Raw genomic sequence first — 22944 nt, forward strand, 5'->3', positions numbered from 1 at the left:
CCACGGGCACAGCTGGGGCTGACCCTGGCACTCAGTGCCTGTGCTTCCCACAGGGATGTGCACAGGTTCATCTCCTACAGATTTCAGAATCCTTTCCTTTGTGACAACCTCGGGAATCAATTTCAGAGGTAGCCAATGGCATGTAGAATGTTAGGACGTGTAGAATATTAAGTTTTTGTCTAAAATATGGGCAATGCATTCAGATAGTGCTGAGCTCCTGAGCTCTGATACTCTCAGCAGCTCTGGCTGTAATGTGTCTGCTCTTGCTTAGACCAGGCAGCAGCACTCTCTGTAACAAACTTCTCCAACACAAAATCTCTGAGCCAAACCCCTGGCACAGGGTGCCCAGAGCAGCTGGGGCTGCCCCTGGATCCCTGGCAGTGCCCAAGGCCAGGCTGGACACTGGGGCTGGGAGCAGCCTGGGACAGTGGGAGGTGTCCCTGCCATGGCAGGGGTGGCACTGGATGGGATTTAAGGCCCCTTCCAACCCGAACCATTCCAGGATTTCATGCTAATGGAGCAGGAAGTGAATTGCCCATGTTTTAGAGAGCTGTGGATGTGTCCCCACACAGGGGCTCATTCCTCCAGCAGGTCCCTGCAGCAGGGCTGGCTCTGACACTCCCAGCCCCTCTGTGGGTGTGCTTCAGAGCTTTGTTTGCAGCCCTGGCCCTCTGCAATGAGGCTCTCCCTGCAGAGCTGCAGCAGGGCTGAGGCCATTCCCTTTCCCGAGCAGGGCTCCAGCCCAGGCAGGAGCTGTGTCTGAAGTCTGCTGGGCCCCAGCTGATACCATTGCCATCACTCAGGTTAATGAGCACAGTTCATCAGCCCCGTCCCTTTGACTCCTTCTCTGCTGAAGGGAAAATAATGCATTTAACATGTCAGATATTTAAAGGGTTCTTTCATGTGCAGCCTCAGTTCCTCGCTAATAAAATACATTTTACTCCGCTCTTTCATTCCCTGAGCATTCCATGCTATATTGAATTTAAGATAGAGCTTCTTGCCACGTTTCTTAGCAGAAAATAGACATCTGAAGACTCATTAAAGTCTTCCAGGCTTCCAGTTGCCCTCTGTCAGGTGGCATTAAACAAGAGCTGTAGGGAAGAGCAGCAGAGGCAGAGCAGCAGCAGGAACCCCGAGAGGACCCCCCTGTCTGGAGCAGGGGCAGCCCCCCAGCCCCCCCAGCCCCCAGCCATGAGCTCTCCCAGCCCCCCCAGCCCCCCCAGCCCCCAGCCATGAGCTCTCCCAGCCCCCCCAGCCCCCCCAGCTCCCCCAGCCATGAGCTCCCCCAGCCATGAGCTCTCCCAGCCATGAGCCCCCCCAGCCCCTCCTTCCTGGGGCAGAGCCAGTGACCCCTGCTCAGGCAGAGGCTCCTGCAGGGGCTGTGCTCAGCACTGCCTCTCCCACACCCCCTGCTTTTCCGGGAGGGATTCATGCCAGAGATGAAAGCATCGCTCACTGGCCTTCACTCTTTGTCTCTGACAAGTGTTTCCACAAAGACACAAACTGGAGGCTGTCTGTCCTAAGCCAAATGAACGCCATTCATCACCTTTGGAGAGCCACCATCACTGCAAGTGAATGCCTCCCAGAGCTCCTCGGTGGCAAATTCCTTTATAATACAAAGTTAAAATCAACCTCTGAAATGCAAATAACCCAGCAACTTCCACGAGATGATTTATGCCATGCTATCGTTTTCATGAAAATAAATTAAAAGAAGAAAATGTAATTTAGGGTGAACCGCATTGTATATTAAAATAAAAGACTGACATTATGTCTGCAAAATGGAGCACGAGGTGTTGCTGCCATCGTTGCTGGAGGTTTAACCTTCCCAAACGTGGAGAAAGGATTCTGATTTATCTGGTCTGATTTTGCATCCAGCCCTGTTTATGGCTTGGGGCAGGTCCTGGAAAGACATGTATTTTGATTTCTCTGTCGGTGTCGTTTCAAGGGAAGGCAGGCAGTTTGATTCTCAGTCAGTGCTGGAAACAGAAAAGGAGAACGAGGGGTCCCCTGCAAGAGCAGACCCCAATCCCTCACCTGCCCTGAGGTGGGCCGTGCCCCTGGCACAGCAGGGCTCAGGTGTGCCAGGGCACCCTCGGGGTCACCTGGGGCAGTGAGCAGCTGTGCTGTGCGCCCGTGCCCAGGTAACTGCAGCTCCTGCTGCCCACCTCCTGGGCAGAGCTACCATCTGCACCTTTGTTCTGCTCTATTAAACTCCCTCAAATGGAGGGGAAAAATCTCTTTGGATAAACGGAGCAGACGTGGCAGAGCCAGCTGGGGGAACTGCTCCTCTCAGCACAGCCCCAGCCCACTCAGCCCCAGCTCCTCTGCAGCACCCCTGGGGCTGGAGACACAGGGAGAGCCCCTGGAAGTGCTCAGCCCCGGGAGCTGTGCTCCAGGTAACAGAGCTGGGGCTGCCAGAGAGCTGCAGCCTCCCTGCAGGGATGTTCAGGCACAGGTCTGAGCCCAGGACACTGCCCTGAGCCCCAGCAGTGGCACAGAGCTCACCCTGAGCTGGCACCAGCCTCTGCAGGCTCCAAGATGCTGCTGCAGGCACCAGGAGGGACAAAAAATAAAAAGGCTGCCAGAAGCTAAAACCTGACAAACGGCTTGTGCACAGAACTAGGGTAGGTTTTGTGGTCTCCACCCACATAAATCACCAACAGCAGCTTATAAAACCCCAGGATTGATCTACAAGGCTCTCTAAGCTCATTTTAAATCACAAATTTCATGCAAGTAAAGATACAGGCCTTAGTTTTATTTTTATTACTACTAATAGCTGTAAGAAAGAGCTGTGCTATTAAAAAGCAACAGCTGCTTACAAATGAACAGATCTTTTCTAATCAGGGTCATTTTTCCTGGTAACAGTAAGACCCTGTCAGGCAATCGTAATTCTGACAGAAAAATACTTCACCTTCACTGCTGGCCTCTAAGATAGTAAATCTGAGACAATCTGTCTGGTTCTTAAAATATAATTCCTCTTTACTAGAACTGATCTTCTAAAACAGGCTGGGGGATGTGGTTCCTCATTCCCTCTTTTTCTCTACATTTTTACTGGTAAAGTCTCAGGGTTGTTTTGTTCAGCCCCCAGTACAGATGTTTCTGCAGAAAGGGGAAGTCTTCAAAGAGAAAAATATCACAAGCATCATCCAGGAATTGCAGAATCCCAAGCTGCAGCTTGCATTCTGCCAGAGACAATGTGGCCTTGGGAAAAACCACCTCTCCTCCCTGCAGGACCTCCATCTGCTGCTCACTAATAAAATGGGACTATAAAACTGCCCTGTCCCAAAGGGCAAGTAAAACTCTGAAGGTGAACACTGCAACACAAGCGAGAATCACTTTTACAGCCCAGCAAATTCCCTTCCAGCCTCTTCTCTCTTCTGTTCAGCAGCCCCATTTCTACATGAAAGCTGTGCACCAGCTTTGCCATTTACACAGACTTCCTTCAGCAGGCTGCAGATTAAAGCTAAGAGAATAATCCATAGCAATTAATTTATTCAATGAATTTAGCCTCATTTTCTGTTCCCAAAATGTCTGCAAGCTATTTACCCTTTCTGCCGTGGTTCCTCATTATTCACAATTATTGCTCCCTAACTCTCGCTCTGTAAATTACTCTGGAGCAATTGGCTGAGCGTGCTCCAGGAGCTCCTTGGGCTGCTCTCAGTGAGCTGCAGGGGCACCGTTGCCCCTGCTCTCTGCTCACCATCAGGGACAAGAGAAAGGGGACAGATGGGGCTGGGATGCAAAGGGCCACATTCCCAACCATGCCCAGCGCTGCCCGGCTGCTCCCTGGGACTGCTGGACAGTCAGCCCTGGCTGCTGCTGGCACTGCATCATCCCAGCCCTGGCTGCTCCCTGGCACTGCATCATCCCAGCCCTGGCTGCTCCCTGGCACTGCATCATCCCAGCCCTGGCTGCTGCTGGCACTGCATCATCCCAGCCCTCACTGCTCCCTGGCACTGCATCCTCCCAGCCCTGGCTGCTGCTGGCACTGCATCATCCCAGCCCTGGCTGCTGCTGGCACTGCATCATCCCAGCCCTGGCTGCTGCTGGCACTGCATCCTCCCAGCCCTGGCTGCTCCCTGGCACTGCATCATCCCAGCCCTGGCTGCTGCTGGCACTGCATCATCCCAGCCCTGGCTGCTCCCTGGCACTGCATCATCCCAGCCCTCGCTGCTCCCTGGCACTGCATCATCCCAACCCTGGCTGCTCCCTGGCACTGCATCATCCCAGCCCTCACTGCTTCCTAGGACTGCTGGACAGTCAGCCCTGGCTGCTGCTGGCACTGCATCATCCCAGCCCTTGGCACATCAAGGATTCCTCTTTAAAACACGCATCTAGGAAAAAAAAAAATCACATTTTTTGAGAAACTGCGCGATTTTTTGGTGTCTGAATATTTCTTTCTGTTGGTTTAAGTCTCTGTTTTCAAAGCATTTCCATCAGCATGGAGAATTACTGCAAGATTAACAAATTCCCTTCAATTTCAACCAAAAAAGGAGAAGTCCTTCAAGGTGTGTTATCAGAGAGAGCACCAAGAGGTATTTTAACAAAACCAGAGTGGGGTCGCTGGTGGGTAGAGGGGCTGCAGGCAATGTCCATGCAAGCTCCCTCCACACTGGCTTCATAGAGGTTCTGAGGCATTTCAGCATTTTAATGTGTTATTGGCTTAGCAAATAAATAAATTACAAAGTGCCAAAAGAGCTTCTGGAAAATACATTAAGGCAATTTGCAAATAATTGCAGTGAGTTGGGCTATTATGACTTTGACTTCTGAAGTATAACATCTCCCAGAGATAATGATGATAATCATATTGAAAATAGTTGCCACCCTTTAATCTTCTAAGACTAAGCAGCGATCTCTGGGGATTTGGGCCCCTGTCAGTGTAATTGAACATCTGACAGGAGGTGAGGAGGCTGGGTGGCAGGATCCAGCAGCTCCAGCAGCACCAGCTCTCCTCCCCACAGCTCTGCCCCACCAGGGGGCTGCCAGAGACACTGCCCCAGGACAGGTCTGGATCCCAGCACTGCCCCAGGACAGGTCTGGATCCCAGCACTGCCCCAGGACAGGTTTGGATCCCAGCACTGCTCCTGGACAGGTCTGGATCCCAGCACTGCTCCAGGACAGGTCTGGATCCCAGCACTGCCCCAGGACAGGTTTGGATCCCAGCACTGCTCCTGGACAGGTCTGGATCCCAGCACTGCTCCAGGACAGGTCTGGATCCCAGCACTGCTCCTGGACAGGTCTGGATCCCAGCACTGCTCCAGGACAGGTCTGGATCCCAGCACTGCTCCTGGACAGGTTTGGATCCCAGCACTGCTCCAGGACAGGTCTGGATCCCAGCACTGCCCCAGGACAGGTTTGGATCCCAGCACTGCTCCAGACAGGTTGGATCCCAGCACTGCTCCAGGACAGGTCTGGATCCCAGCACTGCTCCAGGACAGGTCTGGATCCCAGCACTGCTCCAGGACAGGTTTGGATCCCAGCACTGCCCCAGGACAGGTCTGGCTCCCAGCACTGCCCCAGGACAGGTTTGGATCCCAGCACTGCCCCAGGACAGGTCTGGATCCCAGCACTGCTCCAGGACAGGTCTGGATCCCAGCACTGCTCCAGGACAGGTCTGGATCCCAGCACTGCTCCAGGACAGGTCTGGATCCCAGCACTGCTCCAGGACAGGTTTGGATCCCAGCACTGCCCCAGGACAGGTTTGGATCCCAGCACTGCTCCAGGACAGGTCTGGATCCCAGCACTGCTCCCAGGACAGGTTTGGATCCCAGCACTGCCCCAGGACAGGTCTGGATCCCAGCACTGCCCCAGGACAGGTCTGGATCCCAGCACTGCCCCAGGACAGGTCTGGATCCCAGCACTGCTCCTGGACAGGTTTGGATCCCAGCACTGCCCCAGGACAGGTTTGGATCCCAGCACTGCCCCAGGACAGGTCTGGATCCCAGCACTGCTCCAGGACAGGTCTGGATCCCAGCACTGCTCCAGGACAGGTTTGGATCCCAGCACTGCCCCAGGACAGGTCTGGCTCCCAGCACTGCCCCAGGACAGGTCTGGATCCCAGCACTGCTCCAGGACAGGTCTGGATCCCAGCACTGCTCCAGGACAGGTCTGGATCCCAGCACTGCCCCAGGACAGGTCTGGATCCCAGCACTGCTCCAGGACAGGTCTGGATCCCAGCACTGCTCCAGGACAGGTCTGGATCCCAGCACTGCTCAAGGACAGGTCTGGATCCCAGCACTGCTCAAGGACAGGTCTGGATCCCAGCACTGCTCCCAGGACAGATTTCAAGGCTGGATCCCAGCACTGCTCCCAGGACAGATTTCAGTCTCAGCACCTCGACTGGGCACAGAAAGATTCACTGCTCATCTTATGGACAGCTCAGGAAAAATGGCACCCACCCCCTGGACCAAAGGGAGCTGCTGACAGTTCTGTCCAGGGGCAGGATTGCTACCAGGAGCTTTCTTTTTCTAATGACAGCAGAAATTCATCCAATTTCAGCTGTGCTGAGCTGCTTCCAGCAGAAACCTCCCTCTGCCCCCTGTCACAGCACACAGGCTTCTCTTGCCCAGGCTGGCAGCCAGGGCTCTGCTGGGCACTGCCCACAGCCCTGGCACAGAGGGGCAATCCTGCATCTCTGAGGGCCTGCAGATGGGGAAGGGGATGTGGGGAAAGTGCAGCAAGGCTCCCTGGGGGCTGGAGAGATTTAAGGAAAAAGAAGGGGAAAATACAAACTGCTTAAGGGAGGGCCCCAATACCAGAGCCTTGGAATGCAATGGAAAAATCCCATTGGCTTCAGAAAAAAACCCCAGACTAAATCCACTACAACCTTCCAGCCTGATCTCCATTTCCTTCAGTGGATCCAACTCAGAACTCCTGTTCCACCAGGGCAGGGAGAGCTGGCCACCTTTCTGAGAGTGGAAGCTCTCCACGCAAAGACCTGGGGAATGCAAACTCTGGAGATCAAAAAAGGGTCTCCACAGGTCTAGACATCCCTGTCACCTCCAGGCCGTTAGAGCTGGGTTTTCCTTTACACCTAAGCCTGATCAAGTGGTCCCAGCAGCATTTGAAATTTCCTTTTTCTGAGTATCATCAGCTCTGCCTGCAATGTGCTGCACTGACCTTCCAGTGCTTGTAGCCTCAAAATGCTCAGAAAGAGTCATACTGCCCCTTAAGTCATCCTGCAGCCAGGCAACACTTCATTCTTTCCTATTTCCTCATAAATCCAGCCCACTTTGAGCACTTCAGCAGCTCCTTGAACCACCCCCACCCCCAGCCCTGGCACGGTGAGCAGGGCCCAGTGGAGGCTGGCAAGGGATGCTCGTGCAGACCCCACTGCAGCTGCACCCAGCACCTGTGACCCAGAATCAGGCTGTGCTTTCATCCCACTCAGCCTCAGAACCAGAATTCACCCTGCCACAAAAACCTCTCTGCAAGTGGGTGTTTCCCACGTGACGCTGCCTCACCGCGAGGACGTGATTTACACCCGTGGTGCTGCAGCTCCAGAGAGGGCAGCCAGGCAGCTCTGCCCCCCCTGCCTCCTTCTGCCCCTCCCTGCCCCCTTCTGCCCCACCCTGCCCCTCCCTGCCTCCTTCTGCCCCTCCCTGCCCCACCCTGCCCCCTTCTGCCCCACCCTGCCCCTCCCTGCCCCACCCTGCCTCCTTCTGCCCCTTCCTGCCTCCTTCTGCCCCACCCTGCCCCACCCTGCCTCTTCTGCCCCTCCCTGCCCACCCTGCCTTCTGCCCACCCTGCCCCACCCTGCCCCACCCTGCCCCACCCTGCCCCACCCTGCCCACCCTGCCCCTCCCTGCTTCCTTCTGCCCCTCCCTGCCTCTCCCTGCCTCCTTCTGCCCCACCCTGCCCCACCCTGCCCCACCCTGCCTCTTTCTGCCCCTCCCTGCCCCCTTCTGCCCCTCTCTGCCCCCTCCAGGGCCTGCAGCTGATGGGAGAGCTCGGCTGGAGGGATGGGAAACACCTCCCTGCAAGAGGCAGGTCACGAGGATGAATTTTAATTCACTTCTTCTGAGTATCTCCAGGTTATTTTCCCCAAAAGTGGGGTGACAAACTTCATCTTCTTCAGTTCTCTGGCAGCAAAGCCGTGGTACCAAACTTGTTGTGCCTTCCCTCCCACCCAGCAGCTTGGGATGGCAGGGGCCCAGCCAAGGTTTCCAGCACGTTGGCGTGGAAAGCACTGGCAGCCTTCTGCTGTTCCAGGGAAGGAAAGCTGAGGGCTTTGATAGACAGCTAGATAGATGGATACTGCCAGAAATATGCTTAATTATGCAATGTCACATTTCTGAGGCATTGATGCCATTCTCCCTTTTTGGAGTAACAAAGACATATTTCAAAACTTCAGTTAAATTACAATAAGGGACCAAATCTATTCATTTGGACTATTTAAATGGAGCACATTTTCTTCAGTAGATGTGGTCTTGACTGTGAAACACAGCTCAAGCGAGGCTGTTAAAATCCTCCACCCACCACTGGTGTGTTGAAAATCAGCCAGCCCCAAGCTGCACACTATTATTACTTAATACATGTTATCTGTGATCAAACACCATTCCTGATACAAGTACTCAGGAATTCACTTTTAAATGGCATTTTTATGGGGACTTTTTTACTAAACAAGTCAGGCATTAAGTTGGGTCATCAGGGAAGCCATTGAACTTTGCATCTGGAGCTAAACAGAACTCTTAAAAATTCCTCTCCAAGTCAGCCTTTTGTGAAACAAACTCATTTAAACCTTCCCAGCACTAAGGATGGCATTCAGCTGCCAACATCAAAGGCCCCAGCAGTGCCCTGGAGTGCCAGCTGAGGCAGAGCCAGCACCAGCCCCTGTGGGTCAGCTCAGCAGTGCTGGGCATCCCCTGGAGCCAGGGCCACCCCTGTGCCAGGAGGAGAGGGGAGCACTGGGGTCAGGACAGGGCTGGCACTGCCCTGGCACTGCCCAGCCCCGGGCTGAGCCCTGCCCCTGCACCAGGAGCCAGCAGCAGGGCAGGAGCTGGGCCCTCAGCCCCCAGCAGCTCTTCATTCCCCCTCTCACCTCGTGGTCTGGGAGCAGCAGAGGTGTCAGCAAACAGAACTGGAGGCTCACCCTGCTGGATCTGACTGATTTTCACCCCCAGCCTGCTGGGCAGTGGACGGGGCTGTCACAGGGCAGGGAGGCTCTCACCAAGCCATCCCTCACAAAGCTCTGCTGCTGCCTCCAGCACACAGCTTCCATCCTGGCAAAGCACAGGAGGACACACCGTGAGCAACACTGATTTTCCAAACATGAAATCCATCAAATGACACAAATCAGCTAAATGACATGAAAATACATCTGGAGACTTCATAATGTCACCTTCCATCCTGATAGGGTTTGATAGACACCAGAGCTGCTTCGAGCTGCAGAACACCATCACAGGGTAAGATTATTCTATCACTTTAATAGCAGCTATTTTCCTGTCTCTTAGGGGTTTTCTTTCCTTCTAATTTTACAGCTGTTACACTAGTGACATGCTTTCCACTAGTCTGGTTAAAATTACATCCCATTCTCAAATCAAAGTACATTTTGTTTTACACTGAGGGAGGAGATGGAAGAATTCCTGTCCCATCACATCCGACAGAAGGGTGGGAAGGAAACCAAGGCAAAGCAGCCCCTGAGCTCCTGGCTGTGCTGGGTGAGGAGTATGAGCATCCCCCTGGTGTTGTGCTCACTGCAGCCCTGTGCTCTCTGCAGCCCTGTCTGAGCCCTGCCCTGTGCTCCCTGCTGCCCTGTGCTCCCTGCTGCCCTGTCTGAGCTGGCTGCCCTGTGCTCCCTGTTGCCCTGTGCTCACTGCAGCCCTGCCCTGTGCTCTCTGCTGCCCTGCCCTGTGCTCCCTGCTGCCCTGTCTGAGCTGGCTGCCCTGTGCTCCCTGCTGCCCTGTGCTCCCTGCTGCCCTGTCTGAGCTGGCTGCCCTGCCTCCCTCTGCCTGGCCCTGGCAGGCAGGAGCTGGGGCTGTGGCACCACCCCTGTAGTGCCCCCAGCCCTCACAGCCCTGCTGGGACCAGCAGGCTCCTCAGCAGCTCCAGAACCTTCCAGCACGTCCCAGAGCATCCCCGACAGGCTCACAGGAAGGAGCCCTGGTGTCCCCTGCTGTCCCTTGCGCTGGCTTTGTGACAAGGGAGAGGAGCTGGGGCAGCACAGGCTCCAACCCCACTCAGGGCTCAGTCCTGCACTGCACAGCTTTTGAGAAAATGTAAAATGATCCTCGCCCCTGTAACACTGCATTGCTTTCACTGGTTGTTCCTGCTGCAGCCAAACCCCTCTGAGGAGCGTCCAGGCAGTTCCAGGAACATTCTTGGGCACTCCAGTAGCTTCCAAACTTTTTCCCTCTCCTACTCCTGTATTATGTACTTATTGCTATTGTGCCAGTCAGCAGCAGCTTCTGATATTTCTTCTCAGACAAGACCACACTTTGGCTTGATTAGACAGCAGAATTCTTAAAATTATTCCAATTTAGATCAGAAAAATAAAATATCCAAAGTTTTGTTTCTCCACTTCAGTTTCATGGCACAGAAACTACTCAATATTTTTAAAAGCTTGATCTGGTTTTCATCATTAGTATCAACCTTGATCCACAGCAAATGAAGCCAAAGGAAAGAAACTTACACTAATTTCTGATTTGCTTAACAGCATGTTCAACTCACCTCAAGCGCCATCAGCCTCATTTTCCTAATAGCACTTTTTCTGCAAATCACTTTCAAATAATGAGGAGCTGAAATAAAATTTTTCCACAAAGAAAAATTGGTAGAAATAGATTGAGTTTTTTGCAGCAGCACCCTTAATATCAAAGCAACTATTAGTCAATAAAATCTAAAATTTTGGAAAGGGGAGTGAGTGAAATTGAACTCAAGAATCATGCTAAAGCTCATTCTCTGTGCTCTAAACTAAGGGGGAAATGGGTTTTTCCATGTTTGCATTGCATTTCCCCTCACTTGAGTTGCTTTGGGAGAAAATGAAACTTTACATTATATAGTTCCAAACGGTAACAATTGAGATTATTAAATGAGGTCCCCCAAAAGCTGCTGTAGTCTGGAACAGATCAGGACCCCAGCAGATAAGCTGTGCTTCCCACCCAGCACCCCCATCCCACCACCCCCAGAGAGGTCCCCTTGGAAAGGTTTGGGATTGCATGGAATGAATCCAAACATAGACTGAACATACAGGGAGGACACGGGGTGGCTGCCCACTCCCCTGGCAGTGCCCTGGCTGGGGCAGCCAGGGACAGTGGGAGCTGTCCCTGCCACGGCAGGGGGTGCTGGCTGGGCTCTGAGGCCCCTTCCATGCTGGCATTGTGTGCCAGCTGGGAAGGGGACAGGCACTGCTGTGCCCCTGGCATCAATCCCTGCTGCCCCATCCTGTCCCAGGGGATGTGCACCCAGGGAACACCTGCCCTGTGTGCCCTGTGTGCCCTCCCAGCTCCTGCCAGCCCCTGCCAGCCCCAGGGGATGTGCACCCAGGGAACACCTGCCCTGTGTGCCCTGCCAGCCCTGCCAGCCCCAGGGGATGTGCACCCAGGGAACACCTGCCCTGTGTGCCCTGCGTGCCCTGCCAGCCCCAGGGGATGTGCACCCAGGGAACACCTGCCCTGTGTGCCCTGCCAGCCCCTGCCAGCCCCAGGGGATGTGCACCCAGGGAACACCTGCCCTGTGTGCCCTGCCAGCCCTGCCAGCCCCTGCCAGCCCTGCCAGCCCCTGCCAGCCCTGCCAGCCCCAGGGCATGTGCACCCAGGGAACACCTGCCCTGTGTGCCCTGCCAGCCCTGCCAGCCCCAGGGGATGTGCACCCAGGGAACACCTGCCCTGTGTGCCCTGTCAGCCCTGCCAGCCCCTGCCAGCCCCTGCCAGCCCCAGGGGATGTGCACCCAGGGAACACCTGCCCTGTGTGCCCTGTGTGCCCTGTGTGCCCTGTGTGCCCTGTGTGCCCTGCCAGCCCCTGCCAGCCCTGCCAGCCCCAGGGCATGTGCACCCAGGGAACACCTGCCCTGTGTGCCCTCCCAGCTCTGCCAGCCCCAGGGGATGTGCACCCAGGGAACACCTGCCCTGTGTGCCCTGCCAGCCCCTGCCCTGGCCCGGCTCCCTGCAGGGAACACTCCTGTCCCAGCCCTGGTGGCATTGCTGTGCTGTCACCGGCTGCAGCTCGCTCCTGTAATGAACGCTCCCACGTGGGAGCAGGCAGTGACAAGTGCTGCTTGAGGCCTGACAAACAACCTGCTCCAGCCACCCCCTCTCCCACCCACCCTGCCAGGCACAGGAGATGCCTTCAGAACGCTTTGAAGGAAATGAACACCCAGCATGGATCCAATTTGTGTCTTCCACATTTAATACAACTTGATGGGAGGCTGAACTAGGATAACACCAAACTAAAAATAGCTGCTCCTGTTATCAGAGTTGTTCACTAATTCTGACACGAGCCAACGTGTGCTTTTATTAGGAACTCACAGGAGTAATTTATCTGAATGAAATTGCAATATAGAATTAGTGCCGAGCACCTGTGCCCGGTGCTGTGGCTGGCTGGGATCTGTGCACAGCTCTCAGAGCACAGCAGAAGCACCAAGCACACCCTGGCTGCTCCTGCTGTCACATGCTGAGTGTCACACGCTGGCACGGGCACAGAGCTTCCCTCTTCTCCAGGCAGAGCTCCCTGCCCTACCCTGCTCCCCCAGGAGAGCAGAGGGTGAGGGGGTCCCCCCAATGGTGTCATGGAGTGGGGCTGGAGAGGGGCTACCCTGGCCAAGGGGTGGGACCCTGGGAAAGGAACAAACACGTTTCATTCCCTGGCACGTTTTGTGGCCTGTGTTCCAGCTCCCAGGCCGCTCCTGTCAGGGCCACTGTGCCAAAACTGCCGTGTACCTGGGCCAGGTGAGGGTCCTGCTCTCCCTCTCTGCTGTGACGGGGCACAGTGACAGTGACATTGCTGCTGCTGGCCCCACACACCACACTGCCACAGAACAGATGTGCAGCTGCTGGGAGAACAGACACACCCAGGGCTTGTAGGGGAGAACATGTTCACTCAGTCAGAAATATCCCCAGCAGCTTTCCCAAAGGAAGGCAGCGAATCAGTTGGCATTGAATAAATTAAATTAATCCATCTGAAATACTCACCTTGCACCAACTGGGTAAAACAACCATAGAGCCTCCTCCAGACAAGGTGGGCTGCTGTTTCAGGTGTGAGCAGAGGCTGAGAGCACAGCACCTACAGCAGGTACAGCGAGACAGCAAAGGGATTTTAACTGCCTGCAGCTCCGGGGCTGTCAAACCACGGGATGAGGAGGGAGAAGCCTTCATGGTTACCTCACAGCCAGGGATGAGTGGGGTGTGCGAGCTCGAAATGCTTCTACGTGATAAGGGGCTTAAAATAGCAATCAACTCTTCTCATTCAAACAGAAATGTGTTTTTCTCTCCCGTGGCTTCGTGCATGTGCTGAGCCAGTAACTGGGTCATGGAGGCAGGAGGAGCTGGGGAGGAAAATCACTTCTGCATCCTGGGGAGAATTCACACAGCCAGTTCCTGAGCTGGGGGCACAGCAGGCACCAGGGACGGGCCCCCACCCCAAAATTCCCTGTGCTGCACCCCACATCAGCTCTGTCCAGAGGCTACAGCCCTGGCACAGTGGGCAGGGTGTGCCCTCCCAAGGAATCACTGCTGGGCTTGGGCAGCCCTGGCACAGTGGGCAGAGCTGTGCCCTCCCAAGGAATCACTGCTGGGCTTGGGCAGCCCTGGCACAGTGGGCAGAGCTGTGCCCTCCCAAGGAATCACTGCTGGGCTGCTGCAGCCCTGGCACAGCGGGCAGAGCTGTGCCCTCCCAAGGAATCACTGCTGGGCTTGGGCAGCCCTGGCACAGTGGGCAGGGTGTGCCCTCCCAAGGAATCACTGCTGGGCTTGGGCAGCCCTGGCACAGTGGGCAGAGCTGTGCCCTCCCAAGGAATCACTGCTGGGCTTGGGCAGCCCTGGCACAGTGGGCAGAGCTGTGCCCTCCCAAGGAATCACTGCTGGGCTTGGGCAGCCCTGGCACGGTGGGCAGAGCTGTGCCCTCCCAAGGAATCACTGCTGGGCTTGGGCAGCCCTGGCACAGCGGGCAGAGCTGTGCCCTCCCAAGGAATCACTGCTGGGCTGCTGCAGCCCTGGCACAGCGGGCAGAGCTGTGCCCTCCCAAGGAATCACTGCTGGGCTGCTGCAGCCCTGGCACAGTGGGCAGAGCTGTGCCCTCCCAAGGAATCACTGCTGGGCTTGGGCAGCCCTGGCACGGTGGGCAGAGCTGTGCCCTCCCAAGGAATCACTGCTGGGCTTGGGCAGCCCTGGCACAGTGGGCAGAGCTGTGCCCTCCCAAGGAATCACTGCTGGGCTTGGGCAGCCCTGGCACAGTGGGCAGAGCTGTGCCCTCCCAAGGAATCACTGCTGGGCTTGGGCAGCCCTGGCACAGTGGGCAGAGCTGTGCCCTCCCAAGGAATCACTGCTGGGCTTGGGCAGCCCTGGCACAGTGGGCAGAGCTGTGCCCTCCCAAGGAATCACTGCTGGGCTTGGGCAGCCCTGGCACGGCGGGCACAGACTGGCAGGGCAGTGAGCAGCCAGGGATGCTCTGGGCCCAAAGCTCAGCCAGAGGCACACCCTGCTTTCCTCAGCACTGGCCTCTCTCTGCTCCACGGCCTCTGATCAGGAGGGAAACCCATGGAACACCCTGGAGGCTGTGGAGGTGCCAGCACTGGGGGCATTGGTGTGCCAGGGCAGCACAGCGGGGCCAGCACCCCACTGGTCCAGCCCAGCACCCCAGGACCAGCCCCAGCCACCAGGGCTCCCCTCTTGGCACAAGGAACAGACCCCACAGAATAGTTTGCTTTCTGAAAAGCAGATTTAAAGGACATTCCCCAGGAACAACAGGTGTGGTTTAGTTCAGGGGGATGGGATCAGGGTGATACACTCAGAAATGTTTCAGGCAGCCCAGGTTTGTGTTCCTACACCTGCAGGGTGCACATACCTGAGAGCTGACCCTGTGCAGACAGACAGACAGACAGCCCGTGGGTGCAGCTGCCCTGCTGGTCCCTGCAGCATCGCCCAGCCCTGGGCTGGCTCCACCTCCCACACCTGGAGCCGAGAAGCCGAGTCCTCCAAGCCAGGGCAGGCATTCCACCCCTAGGAAGCAACAAAATGAAGATGTCACGAAGGGAGAAGCTGCCAGCTTTATTAGAAAAGTCGTGATCAAATTAGAGACATCCTCGTGTGGAGAACAGTGTAACATGTGCTTGGAATTTTTCTCATCTATTCAAACCCAAGGCCATCCCCACACTTCCTACCTGTGGCAGGTGTATCACAGTGAATCCCCACATTTCCAATTCATTTCTATCTTCCAGAGGAACCTTTTTGGCAAATAACTCACTGAACCACTGCCAACGATGCCCTCACTGTGAGGTGAGGCTGGGCTGCGGTTCTGGAAGTTCTGCAGATGAGTCCTTCACACCCAGTTAGTGCCTCCTCACTGCTCCCCGGGTGCCACATTGCACTAATTACTGACTGCATTCTCTGGAATTTATTCACTAAAACAACAGCAGAAATGCATAATTCGATGTGGCAGATCCTCAGCAATTCACACCAGCCTCCCATGGCAGCAGCCACACTCCTGCTACAGCACCAGAGAATTTAGATATGCAAATGGGCAGATTGTTAGTTTACAACTGAAAACAAAACAAGAGATGTTTCTCTGAACAATTCCTGCAGAGCTGGTTGGGTGGCTCCTGCGTGGGCCTGGCTAAGAGAAGCACCATGGGCTCTTAACTGTTTTCAGTCTGCAAAGCACTTTGAGCTCTTCCTCTTTCTCTGGCATTTGCATATTTTCTCCAGCATTTAAATTCCAGTTCTTCCACCCTGAAACCAGCATGTTGCAGCTGTCACAAATTTATAGGCACACATAATCATAGAGCCCACTTGTATGCACAGCCAAGCAGCTGCATGTGTGTGCCTGTATAATGACAATTATATTGTAATTAACAAAATCTTAATATATTAATGTATACCTGTATTAATTATAAATCCTGTTTATTTATCGGTATGCTATTTCAAACAATTTACAGTAAAGCTGAAAATAACATTATTTTACTCTTCATGGTGTCCACCATGGATGAAGTTTGATGAAATTCAGATACCTATATTCAATATTTGGTGTATCTTATTACGGGCAAAACATTTGCTCTGGGATGTGCTGGAGCAGGAGGCACATGAGGGAGCACTGGGGACTCATTCAGGCTGCAGTTCACAGGACCAGAGCACCTGGGGCTGCATGAGCTCCCCAAGACACGAGAGACACAGAACTGTGGAATGGTTTGGGCTGGAAGATCAACCCATCCCACCCTGCCATGGCAGGGACACCTTCCCCTGTCCCTGGGACACCTTCCCCTGTCCCTGGGACACCTCCCACTGTCCCAGGGACACCTCCCACTGTCCCAGGTGCTCCCAGCCCTGTCCAGCCTGGCCTGGGGCACTGCCAGGGATCATGGGGCAGCCCCAGCTGCTCTGGGTACTTGTGCCAGGGCCTGCCCACCCTGCCAGGGAACAATTCCTCATTCCCAAGATCCCACCCCTGGCTCAGCTCTCTGCCCGAGCCCAGCTGGGGCACAGGGAGCCAGGGGACAGCCTGACCTCTCTGCCCTCTCACCAGGGCTCAGCAGGTCCCTCTGCCCTCACAGAGCCCAGTGTGGCTCAGGAGGAGCCCACAGCCCCAGGCAGAGCAGGGCAGGAGCCCCACGAGCCCAGAGCTGGCCTGCAGGGACAGGAGTCCCTGTTCCTGCTGCAGAGGACAGCACACGCTCCATCCTCACTGGAGTTCACCTGGGGCGCCTCTCCCAGAGGAAATAGGGATGTTTGCTTTCCCAGTGCCTGGCTTTCTGAGCACAGCCGAGGTCCCAGGCAGCTGTGCTGGCAGTGCTGCCGTGCTCCTGCGGGAGCAGCCATCCCAGCGCAGGCACAAACCAGCCCTGGAGCAGATGGACACATGAAATAATTACAGCTGACAGCTGACAACCACACTCAGAAGGTGTCAGTCCCACAGCAGAACCCTGTCCTTTGAAAAACACATTTAAAACTTTAGCTTAAAGATCCATAAACATACTCAAACTCACACTGTTTGAACTGTTTGTTTTCCTTCCCTGTCCTGCTCTTCCCATTTTCCTGAGAGTTCCCGGTTTCTAATCAGCCCCTGCCCAAATTTGAGTTATAAATGCTAAACATACAACCTGAAGGCTGCACTGGAATCAGATTTTTTCAGGTGCCTTTCTTACTACACAGTTCAAATAGAAGTATAAAACATTTATTTTTTCCAACTCTACTGCATTTTCCTCCTTTCTCCTGACTCTGCTCACATTAATTCAGCAGCAGGTTCCCAGAGAGGAGCTCTGCCCTCGAGCACTGGTGGTGCCTTTCCATCTACTCCAACAACATACATCAACATTTTATAAAAGCCATAAAATATGCTGCAGTCTGGTTTTATCTTCTCTCTTTGAACATGCAAATAATTTGACTCCATCTTGCCCAACCACTCAATAACCAGTGATAGGATGAGCAGGGTAATTTACTGCCTGCTGCTGGCAGAGGAGGGGAAGAAGGGGTGGGTGGGGATGCTCTTCTGTCTGAGGCACTTTGAGTGAGCAGTGCTGCTGCTGGAGGAGCCTCACTTCTCCTCAGCCTTTCATCCCTGTGCACTTTTCATCTTCCCCACGTCTGAAAGAAATCCCTCTGAGCTCCAGCTCCTGCTCGTCACCACGCTGCTGTGCCTGCCCGCTGCCACCCCCTGGCTCGTGTCACTCCTGCCTCAGAGCCCCTGGCCAGCTCGTGCCTGCCTCAGGGACCTCCACAGCAATCCCAGGAGAAACACCTGCACCAGGGGCAGCCCTGGCACAGCCTGGGAGCAGGAACCCCTGACAGAAACACCTGCACCAGGGGCAGCCCTGGCACAGCCTGGGAGCAGGAACCCCTGACAGAAACACCTGCACCAGGGGCAGCTCTGGCACAGCCTGGGAGCAGGAACAGGAACCCCTGACAGAAACACCTGCACCAGGGGCAGCTCTGGCACAGCCTGGGAACAGGAGCAGGAACCCCTGACAGAAACACCTGCACCAGGGGCAGCTCTGGCACAGCCTGGGAGCAGGAACAGGAACCCCTGACAGAAACACCTGCACCCGAGTGCCACACACAGGGAGTGAGCACAGCCACACACAGGGAGTGAGCACAGCTGCCCTGGCACTGCACAAACACTCACCAGCCAGCCTTCAACCCCACAGCAGCACAGCTGGGACAGCTTCTCTGCTGGTGCTTAGTGCTCCCACTCCCAAACAACAAAGCTTTGGAATTGCACCAGAACTTCAGCATTCCTTCTTTCTCTAATGAGGCTGCAGCCCTGTCAGCTGGGAGGGCAGAAACTCTGCTCTCTCCCCTGCTGAAGGATCCTTTTGCAGCCCCCATGCACTGCACACATGTGGGTGTCCCACTCTGTCTGATCAGCAGTATTGGAGGAATCTGCTCTGGGGAGGCTGTGGCTCCTCATGGCAGTGAAGAGGAGCACCAGCTGAGGCTGGAGGAAGGCCATGGCCACTCTGAACAGGCAGAAACCACCTAACAGGGGGGGATGGGAAGGAAATGTTCAGGCACATTTGCAGACAATAATGATGCTACAAAGGAACTTAAACTGCTGGTAAAATTGCACTGTTATTATGAGTTATCATTCAATTACCCATAAAAAAGTTCTACTTCAAAACATCTAAGAAACAACAAAATACACATTCTGGGAAACACAAACCCCAAAAACTGTGCCAATCAAATGTTCACCTTGAACTGAGCATTCCTAGTTCCACTGTTAATTTATCTTTAGAGCTGTAGGGTGCCCAGCTGGGATGGGAGCTGGCCCACCTGGACAGGGCTTAGAGCAGCCTGGGACAGTGGAGGGATGATGGAAGGTGTCCCTGCCATGGCAGGGGTGGCACTGGGTGAGCTTTAGGGTCCCTTCCAACCCCAACCATTCTGGGATTCAATGAGAATTCAGCTACTGGATAAATAAAATATTGAGACATGCAATCATTTGAAGACCCCCAGAAAGAAGCAGTCTATAAACAGCTCACACTGAGCAGAAACAGAGCACATGAGCTCCCCGAGCTCAGCTGCAAGCTGATGGCTCAGTGCAGATCCCTGTCCGGGAGCTCTGAGGCACACTCTGCTCCTCCAGAGCACACAGCAAAGCTGGGACAGAAAGCAGAGTCCTGCCATCCAGCCCTCACTGGCTTTCATTTTTTGCTCCACTTCACAAGCAATAACTGTGGGATGATAAGGATTTGCAAAACAAACAGAAAGCTGCACAGTGCTTGTGTTTGGAAGCTCTGAGCATGAAAATCCATTTCAGGCCCTATCTCCCCCCTTGCTGAGATAAACCCCTCCTGAGTGTGCTGCCTAAATCTCCTACAGAAACAAACAACCCCAAAGCCTGTTATTTTCTTGGCACAGCTGCTCCCAGAGCAGGGGCCCGAGCACCCCATCCAGACACGTTTTGCATTTGCCCAAGTTCCCCTCCTCCAAGTTCAAAGCAAGGAAATGGAAATTGCCTCCACAAAGCACAAAACCAAGCTGGATTCACCGACCAGCCTGTCCCAGCAGGACACCATGGAGGGGTCCCACTTCCACCCCCCTCTCTTGTCCCCCCCTGAATGGAGATCATTGCCAACACGCAGGGTGAAATGGGGCAGCAGGGCTGGACCCCACTCAGGCACACCCTGAGCTCTCTATCAAACCCCACAAGAAATGCTCTGTTCCAGCCCATCCAACACAAGAGCAGTCAGATTTAGGTTAAACAAGGGCAAAGGAGCTGCACAAATACAGTGGAGGGGAATTCCTCTGGGACCCTGAATGCCCTGCAAGAGCTGAGACCAGCCGGAGGTGGCCACGTGTCTGGGGGACACGGGGGTGTGCCTGGCTCCTCTCCGTGTCACAGCACTGCTGGGGAGGGCTCTGCTCATCCCAGAGGAGCCAGCAGGATGGCACACGGGCCACCTCCCCATCCCTGCACATGCCTGTTCAGGAGGAGGAGAGAATAAAGCTGTTTGCCTTCAAAAGCTCCAGTGCAGAGTTTTATATTCAGAACAATGAAGTCCCACAGGAGGAAGAAGCAATTTTAACTTAAAATTGCACCATTCACTCAGTCTTTACTATTTTTAACAAACACATTGCTCTGTCTCTGCCCCACCAATCCTCAGTTCTCCCTCTATATTTCTAACAGTTCTCAGCTAATTAATTTCCCACAAAAACAACCTCCCAGGGACATACAGCTGGATAATCCTCAGCCCCTCCTGAAGTTAGCTCCTGTAGGGCTGGGCAGCAATTGCTGCTCGTCAGTCCCTGCCACACACAGACAAACGGGGCTGGGACCGACTGGCTCTGCAGGAGCACCAGCAGGGAAAGCAAGAGAGGGTGGGGGGGTCCCTGCTGGCAGAGGCTTCCCAGGGAGATGGCACCAGGTGAGAGGCCAGGGGGCAAAGGCAGGCACAGATCTCTAATCTTCTTTTACACACAGCAATGGCAGGGTACAGCCTGGGGGTGTTTCTGTGAGCCCCTGGGGCACCAGGATGGGCTGCTGTACTCCTGCAGACCCGAGCACAGGCAGGTGCCCCTGACCAGGGATCCCACAGCCTCCCACCCTGTGCATCCCACCCACCCTGTGCATCCCCCTGACCAGGGATCCCACAGCCTCCCACCCTGTACATCCCACCCACCCTGTGCATCCCCCTGACCAGGGATCCCACAGCCTCCCACCCTGTGCATCCCCCTGACCAGGGATCCCACAGCCTCCCACCCTGTGCATCCCCCTGACCAGGGATCCCACCCATCCTGTGCATCCCACACCCCAGAGCTCCTCCTGCATGTCCTGTGGCAGGAACAGCTGCTAAAACCAGAGGGGACTCTCAGTACCCTGTCAGGGAGTATCCCAGCCTGTGCTGTGTTCTGTGGGAGTAAAACACCCTCAGTTTCCTCAGAAAACTCCCCCAAAGCCTCGGGGGGCAGTGAAGGGCAGGCTGGGCACCCTCAGGGCAGAGCACTGCTGCAGGGCCCCACTGCTGGCTGGCTCTGCAGGTCACACAGGGGAACCATTCTGTGCTAGCACAGGGACAAAGGATGCTGTGCAGAAACATCACATACAACATGGGGGCTAATGAAATTCTGCTGTGGCCATAGTGACAAGCATGTTCTGCCAGCTCCCTGAGTGTCTCTGAAGTTCCCTTTGCACAGAGCAGAGAGGAATACTTGCAGCAATTGGCCTTTTCTGGGAGAAAAGAACAGCAGAGGCCAAACTGTTCTCACTGAAAGGTGCTGTTTTTCCTGAGGAGTTTGGTCAAAATTCCAGTCCAGATACCTGGAGAACTGAGTGTGTACCCATGAAAGTTCCCACAGCAAGGGAGACATGGCTCAGGCTCTCCGCAGCAGCGCTGCTGCTCTCAGTGCAGAGTTATTTCCAGCTGTGATCCTTACAGATAGAATTCCTTCCTTACCTCCAGCAGCCCCCGGGCCGTGGGGCTGGCAGGAGCATCCTGCTGCACCCGGGAGGGCAGGGGAGGGAGCCCCAGCTCCTGGGCCAGCTGCACAGCAGGATCCCAGCTGGAAAAGCAGCCAGAAAAGCACTCTGACTCAGGGTGGAGCACACGGGAACCAGCGACACGCGGGGCACAAAGCACAGCTGAAATCAAGTGCTCATTCGCCTTAACTTGGGGAATTTAATTTCTCTCTGATGTCCAGCTCTCTTCAAAATTTACATCTGCTGACTGGATTGCAGCCTTTCATGTTCTGTTTTTGAATTATACGTTGCATATGTTACAGCACACGGAATTTGACTTTTCAAATGCCAACAAATGGCTACAAAATTGGCCCCTTGTGAATAACAGCCCAGCAGCATTTCCATGTAATTATTTTGCCCGGGAATTTAATTTGCAAGACATGAAAGTTCTGCTGGCTGAAAGAGCAGCACATAATGATCCCTGAGCACGGGGAGAGGCAGCCCTGCTGCAGAGCTGGAGCTGCTGCCCCCTCCCCACCATAAATCCAGTCCCTGCCACCTCTGGCGGGGAGCTTTGTGGGACAGCAGCAAAGGGCGGGACCCACATCAGCACCCTGCCAGTCCCAGCACTGGAGCTACCCAGGCACTGCCAACACTCACACCACGGGCACAGCTCTGCAGCAGGAAATCCCAAAAATCACAAAATCACCGTCACAAAACCCCAGCATGGCTTCGGTGGGGAGGGACCTTGAATCTCATCTGTGCCATGGCCAGGGACTCCTCCACTAGACCGGGCTGCTCAGGCTGCCAGCTGCTCTTAGGAAACAAAAGATCATTTTATCACTTTATAATGTAAAGCACTGGGTGAAATCAGACGGAGCAATACCAACTAAGCCCAGGGAGAATCACATCCCACAGCCACAGAGCCAGCCCCACAGTCCCTCTGGGCTCAGGACAGGGGCTGAGCCCCCTGTGCCCAGCCCAGCCCTGACTGTGCTCCCCAGCTCCTCAGTGCCAGGCTCAGCAGCACTGACTGAACTGAGAGCAGATGGCATTTGAGACATTTCACATCACTCTTGTCCTGATTCACTCCAGACAAAGCTCTTACATAACTCTGACATTTAGTGTCTCAAACCAGAGAGAAATTCCCCTTTCTTTGTCCTGTACTCTTGGGCCTTTTTTTTCATTTTAAAGATTTCGAGTTAAATGTTGATCTTGTCACTGTTAGGGTAGGTTAACTCTTGCAGCCATGAGGAGAAGGCACTTGGGGCAGGACAGGAGTGTGTGATCACCTCTGTCACTCAGGGCAGGACAGGAGTGTGTGATCACCTCTGTCACTCAGGACAGGAGTGTGTGATCACCTCTGTCACCCAGGGCAGGACAGGAGTGTGTGATCACCTCTGTCAC

The 22944-nt window shown here is 54.8% G+C and overlaps 1 long non-coding RNA gene across 1 annotated transcript; it reads right to left on the reverse strand.

Annotated features, from left to right (window-relative positions):
* Window positions 1-1494: 1494 nt before the first annotated feature.
* On the reverse strand, window positions 1495-13217 carry LOC127060113 (uncharacterized). The gene is made up of 3 exons (XR_007778750.1): window positions 13125-13217; window positions 10669-10736; window positions 1495-1606 (listed from the first exon to the last, which is right to left on the reverse strand). It is a non-coding gene; the product is annotated as an uncharacterized LOC127060113 (long non-coding RNA).
* Window positions 13218-22944: the final 9727 nt, after the last annotated feature.

This window comes from Serinus canaria, chromosome 13, assembly GCF_022539315.1.
Source record: "Serinus canaria isolate serCan28SL12 chromosome 13, serCan2020, whole genome shotgun sequence".
In the NCBI taxonomy this organism is placed as follows: domain Eukaryota; kingdom Metazoa; phylum Chordata; class Aves; order Passeriformes; family Fringillidae; genus Serinus; species Serinus canaria.